Source organism: Macadamia integrifolia, chromosome 5 (genome assembly GCF_013358625.1).
Source record: "Macadamia integrifolia cultivar HAES 741 chromosome 5, SCU_Mint_v3, whole genome shotgun sequence".
In the NCBI taxonomy this organism is placed as follows: Eukaryota; Viridiplantae; Streptophyta; class Magnoliopsida; order Proteales; family Proteaceae; genus Macadamia; species Macadamia integrifolia.
This window is the reverse complement of record NC_056561.1, coordinates 34,968,960-34,976,136: the sequence shown is the minus strand read 5'-3', so window position 1 is coordinate 34,976,136 and position 7,177 is coordinate 34,968,960.

The following is a 7,177-nucleotide window of genomic DNA, read 5'->3' as shown; positions in this document are numbered from 1 at the left end:
TTGTTATGCATGTGTGCTATGTTTACTTTCTAAATGCCAAGTGATGAGATGCTTATGTGATGAATATTGACATCATTGTGTACAATGCATTAATAGACTAGATGCCGTAGTCGGCTTGAAAACTAGTGCATTGGTGACCCGTGGTATGGGATGCAGTGGCACTATGCAATCGTACTATTGTCATGTAGGAGCATGCGGTTTAGGATTCACCTTCCCATGCTACGACCCTTCCCAACAGGGGTTAAGGTGTTGGGTTACCATTTGGAGGGAAGCAGTGGTCGCGATTGTCGGGTCACTGTGGCGGTTAGACATAACACCCGACAAGTCATTAGGACAATCGGCAACCCCGGTGGTATATTCAAGAGGGCCAATGGTACTGCTTTTAAATTGCTAGAGTCAGCACCTTTAATTTCAGTCATTTACTTTTCTGAGTACTCACGGTGGGCCTTCTCCGATAGCCCTATGGGTGTATCGCGGGATGGAGTTCGCGGCTCGTACCTGGAGTATACGCGCACTGTGGCTGTAGTAGCACTAAACCAAAGACTTAGTAATGTTGCTTAGGTGGATGTGATTTAAAATGTATTGCATAGCATGTAGTGCATATGATTGTGTTTTGCTGTGTGGACTGCTGTGTGGTCCATCTTTCCACTTGCTGAGCTAGTGAGCTCATCCCACGTGTGCATCCCTTTTTAGATGATTTTACAGGTCATACATCTGAAGAGCACGGGGTGGGTCCCACAGTCGAGTTCCTCGAAGAGGACTGGTGGGCCCCTGAGGAGTTAGAGCACAGCACTGACTGCTCGTGCGAGAGTTGTGCTGCGGGACCGCAGTTCTGATGCCGAGCTGAGCTCCACTTTTGAGGCTGAGCTAAGCTCTACCATGTGATGCCGAGCTGGGCTCAACCCTTGATGCCAAGCTGAACTCTAGCCTTTGATACCGAGCCGAGCTGTAAACTCTGATTATTTTGATGGTTTCCTTTATGTACTTGATATGTGAATTATACTTTTATTGTGTAAATATCATGCCTTCGGGCCCACATGTATATAACTATTGTATCACAATTCGGGTATCAAGTATTATGGAAATATTCACAGGTAAACCTAGTCTTCCGCTGATCTGATTGAGCTTTTATTAGTTGTGTATGCTGTGGTGGAATACAGTATCAGATGATCCTGACAGCTTTGGGTTAACCGGTGTTAACCTGGTCACTGGTCCGGTTCAGTGTGAACGGGGTGTGACAACGGTGGTATCAGAGCGTGATGCTCTGCTCCACTCACAGCATACTATTAGAATCCCGTAGAATCTATAATAGGAGAATGGGATTGGGTTAATGTAAAAGCTTTAAAGAGTAAAAACCAAAGAATGAAGTATAAAAAAAAGGGGTTGCATTAGATGTTGCATTCATGACATGCGTGAGAGTAGATAAAAGGTAAATAAGTTGATGTTATAACCTATTGAATACTAGTTTGACGAAATTTCGACAACATAACAGCGTAAAATGGGATTTCCAAAAATTTTTCACACAAACACCTGATAAACAATATATTCATATACGACAAAGATCAAAAGTAATAAAATACACAACTAAACTACACAAGTATTCAACATATGAATTCACCACAAAAAAATCGCTATCAAAATAAATTATTCCACAAATGATTCCAGTTACAATGCAAATACAAGGAATGAGAAGAAATGAAATATACAAGGTCCACAAAAAAAAAAAAGGAAGATAGATAAAAAGTTGGTGTGGGCAAGCTAAGCCCTCACTGATCATCGTCGTCGTCATCTATAATCACCACGTTTGCCGGAGGCCTACAGTTGACGTCGAGGCTGTGGTCGTAGTAGTCAAACCTCGCGTTCACTAGCCGTACTGCCCTCCGTAGTCGGCCAAAATCTGCTGACATGGCGTTGGCCGTGGTGCTCAAGTCCTGGCCCAGTTGGAGAAAGGAGTTCTCCAAGGTAGCCTGCCTCTCCAGGATGCGTTCCTCCCTGGAGGCACTCTCGTCCAGCCTTCTCAGTAGCTGAACTTGGCCATCCTGCAAGGCCCGCATGGTGGACATCATGCCCTCGAAGTCGTATGCACCACACTCAGGTGGTGGGGCTCTAGGCTGTGAGGCTCCAGCTCTGGAGGAACCAGGATCGGGGCCTCTCAACTCCTGAGGCGCCTCCTCAGGGATGTCATCACCCACCAGATCGTCCTCCTCATCCTAAGGAACATAGTCCTCATCCTCCCCGCTGGACTCCTCCATGTGGACATCCTCCATAGGGGCAGCCCTCCTATCCCTACCTCTCTGAGCTCCTGCTCTCGGAGGTGTATCCATAAGGGTATGGAGACCCATCCTCATGAGGTTACCCCTGTCGAACCTATCAGCCAGAGTCTTCCCCTCCTCGCCGCTCAGGTCCACCCCGAAGAACTCGAAGATCCTAGTGAGGATCCTGCCATAGGGGAATCCTCCATCCTCAGGGTGGGAAGTATGGTGCTCCATCGTCTTGAGGATGATATAGGGCAGGCACAAGTGCTCGACACCTCCCTCTACGGCCGTGTAGATGCAGAAAGCGATGAAGGCCGCCATGAAACCCACCTGGTTCCGATGACCTCTGGGGAGCAAGTTGAACTGGACCAAACGGTCAAATAAGCGAACCTCGGGGTAGAAGGATGTCTCGGACTCCGGATGGGTACTGCTGCCACAGATGGTCTCGTAGATGAAGTCCGACGTCTCCAAGCTCATGAATGGTCCCAGAGGCTTACTCCTGAGGGGACTGTAGTATCGGTGCCCAACTGCCGATATGCCCAAGATGCTGGCTAAGGTATCCACGGTCAGCTGGATGTCTACCCCCTTCACCAAGCTAACTATGGTGTACTCCCCGTACGGATAAGAAACCTCCAAGTTGCAGTAGAACTGACGGACTAGCTGCTCGTAGCATGGACGGTCTACGTGGAGGATAGACTCCCAGCCCAGTGCTGAAAACCTCTCCTGAAGCCGAGCCTTGTGGAAATCGTCGACTACCACGTCTTCTCCATCATCACCGACCTCTTCAGGAAAGTCGGCCAGTTGGCTACTGCCTCTGCACTATGGAAGAGCTCCTCATCATAGTCCGAAAGGTCCGACTGGGCAGATCCGGGTCTCCCTGTGCGGGGGGCTGAAGAGCTGGTTCCCGCACTCTTCCGCTTAGAAGCGATAGTCTTACGTCGAACGATAGAAGAAGAGGGTCCCTTGCCGGTGCGAGATGACATCCTGGCAAGAAGAAAAGAAAGCAGGGTGAGTAAGGAAAGGAAAATGACAGCAGTAAATGGGAGCCCCAAAACTCAAATTTCTCGCAAAATGGAAAAAGCGACAAGCTAGGAATGATAGGGAGCCTATGAACGAGATGCACGGTAAGTGACAAAGCGGAGTCATGATAAAACAGCAACATGATAGCAAGGAGCATATGTAACATGAGAGAATTCGATTTCAATGCGCAAATTCATTCACAATGAAGTAAAAACTTGAAACTATAGGTCTAAGACGGAAATGCCATGGTAGCGAGATCATGAATATACAAAAACATACTCTAATAGACTATAGAGGACCACAAATACCAAGTATGTACAGGAAAAATCAAGGAAACCCAATACAAAAGAGGGGTTTTCATGGGAAGACATGGGGATTCCAAGCATAATAGATATTTCATAAATTCTATAGCATGTTAAGCACAAATCAAGTGTAATACATCACAAATGAATCATTAATTGGAGAAAAAGGGGCAAGAATTGAAGAAATCCCCAAATTGGGAAAACTAGGGCACGATTTGGGGTTTTTCTCCAGCTGAGGAGATAAATCCTAATAAACTAGAAATGACCACAAGAGAAATATCACAATCACATGGAAATGTTATTCTATGGAAAGAAATATAGAAAGAAAGCCTAGATTAAAGTCTACACATGGATTCACCCCCCAAGTGAAAATTTTGAGAAAAAGAGAGGGAGAACTTACTTGGAAGTGGGAGATGTGAATCTTCTCAAAAGCGTCGAGTTGATGAGTGGAATCGTGGGTGGAAGCGTTGAAATGCCCTCCAAAATCGCCTAGAAGGGATAGAGAGAAAGAGAGAGGAGAATGGAAGAGAATGCACACGAACAGAGCCTGATGGGCCCTGTTCGTGTTTTAACTCTGCCAGGACCGGCGGGCCGACCGATGGGCCCCCCTGCCCACCGATGTCACCCGACGGTTTGAGGTTCTAGGACCGGCGGGCCGACCGACGGGCCCATGCCCGCCAGTGCAGCCCACCGATTGTGGAAACTTAGGAAGAATTGAAAATTTATTTTTTTTATTTTTATTATATTACTAATATGTTTATATTGATTATTATTATTCTTATTATTCCTCTGTTAACGTGTTATGGTCAAGTGGGACCATTGACATACCTGTTGGGGCATTGGCCCTGTATCTGGGAATTAAGTTGCGGTTAATTGCAGACTATCATACACTACAATGCCTTATGTGATGGCATATAATTGTGTGCCGAAATCAATTCTACGGTGTTTAACCAATATGGTGTGTGATATGTTCCAGGTATAGGGATACGATGGTACGTACTAGATACGATAGCAATGCCCGAGGTACCTCACGTGGTCCTCGTCCGATCGGTCGACCACTGAATCCTAGGTGGTCCCGCCCTGTGGGGTAATCCTCCCCTCCACCACCTTCAGAGACCCTTGGTCAGGGTGGGGTACATGGGGACCCACCTATGACTACACTCCCAGACCCTCCACCGGTTATTACCCCGGGAGATGTTGCTACCATAATTCAGCAGTCACAACAGGTTTTTCAGCAACAAATACTTTAGCAACAGCAAGCATTTATGACTGCTATTCAGCAACAATTGGACCTTTCTCAATCGGGTCATCCTCCCCGGATACTTACTCCACAGGACCCGCCTGTAGGGTCGGGAACAGGACCATAAGTGGGAGGTACAACTCCAATCCCACCATTCAATGTCCCTCAGTATGGGGTACCCCCCATACCATTACTATCCAGCTTATGCTCCTAACTTCCCGCCGACGAATAATACGTCAAAGGTAGTGGAGTCATTCAAGAGGAACTTACCACCTGTATTCTCTAAGGTGGGGAGTGATCCTCTGGAACCGGACCAATGGATCCAAGAACTAGAGAAAATATTTGAGGTGCTTGAGTGCACGGACGCACAGAAACTCATTTGTGCTGGGTTGCAACTCAAGAAGGAGGCAAATTCTTGGTGGCAAGCCTCCAAGCCCATATTGTTGGCTGCCCATCCAGAACCCACCTAGAAACAGTTCAAGGAGTTGTTCTTGGACAATCATTACCCGCGCAGCTTCAGAGACCGCAAGGAGACTGATTTTATGGCTTTAACTCAAGGAGGTAAGACTATCCTTGAGTACCAACAATTTGAGAGCTTGTTCCATTTTGCCCCAAGGCATATGAGGACAACTGAAGAGAAGGCTGCGAGATTCCTAAAAGGCCTCAAAGCATCCATTGGGTCTGTACTTGAGGTCTTGGATTTGACTGACTATGGTCAGATTGTGCAGAAGGCCAAGACCATGGAGAATAAGCAAAGGGGAGAACAGTCCCTCACCCCTGGACTGTGGAAGAGAACAAACCCATTTCCGAATATGGGGAACTCCTCCAAGGCATACCGCGGATCGTACAGTTCTGGGCCTATGTATAGGCAGCCCTATAGGCCATCTGGCTACCCTCCTAGACCAACTAGTGGTTCGGGCTCCACATCTTTTCGCCCGAACACTAGTGCGGCACCTACAGCTCCAAGGCCACCTCGACCTCCATCTGCAACGGGTCAAGTGCAGAGGGGCCCTGCCCCAGTTCCGACATCTCAGATTCGTTGCTTCAACTTCCATTCATATGGGCATTATGCAAAAGACTGTCGGGTCAGACCAGCCTTGCCCTCCAGTCAGCTCTCTGCGTTCCGACCTCCCTTAGCTCGGGGGAATCAACCGCAGGGAAGGATGTAGTAGCAGGTACATTTTAAATTAAGAATTTTCTTATGTTAAATATTGATGACCTGCTGAAATTATATGCATTGTTACACTAGGTATCCTACCCATATCAGGCATACCAGCATATGTTTTATTCGATTCAGGAGCTACTCATTCATTCGCATCTAAGAGATTTGCAGAGAAACTTGGGATGCCACCCAGGATCCTAGATCACGGAATGATTGTTAGTATGCCTACGGGTAAAGTTACACAGTTGAAGGAGGTGTATGGGCCATGCCCAGTGGAAATTAGTGGAAAGAATTTTGAGGCACAACTCGTTAAGTTCAATATGCAGAATTTTGATGTTATACAGGGTATGGATTGGTTGTCGGCTCATCGAGCTAATGTGATGTGTGCTGAAAAGCTGATTAGGGTGACAGATGACGAAAGGAAAGAATTGGTATACCGAGCAGATAAAATGAAACGGGTGAGGAAGGTCCTTGTCTCTGCTCTTCAAGCGGTAAAATTGCTAGAAAATGGATGTCAGGGTTACTTAGCATCGGTACTTGATGTTAATGCAATGATTACACCTCTAGAAGAGGTAAAGGTGGTTAAAGAGTTTCCTGACGTTTTCCTAGATGATCTGATGCATTTACCACCTGATAGAGAGTTGGAGTTTGCCATAGATTTGACTCCTGGAGCAGCTCCAGTATCTAAGGCTCCATACAAGATGGCGCCAGCTGAATTGAAGGAGTTGCAGATGCAGTTGCAGGAACTATTAGAAAAGGAGTTTATTCGCCCAAGTGTTTCACCTTGGGGTGCCCCAGTGTTGTTTGTCAAGAAGAAAGATGACAGCTTGCGTATGTGCATCGATTACCGGGAATTAAATAAGCTAACCATTAAGAACCGGTATCCATTGCCACGCATTGATGATTTATTTGACCAGTTGCAGGGAGCCAGGGTATTTTCAAAGATAGACCTTCGGTCAGGCTATTATCAGCTCAAGATAAAGAGCAGCAACATACCCAAGATAGTATTTAGGACTCGGTATGGTCACTATAAGTTCCTAGTGTTATCTTTCGGGTTAACCAATGCACCGGCAGCATTCATGGATCTAATGAATCGAGTATTTCAGGATGTGCTCGATAAATGGGTAATTTTTTTTATTGACGACATCTTGATCTACTCCAAGACCGAAGAGGAGCACACTCAACACTTGAGAATGGT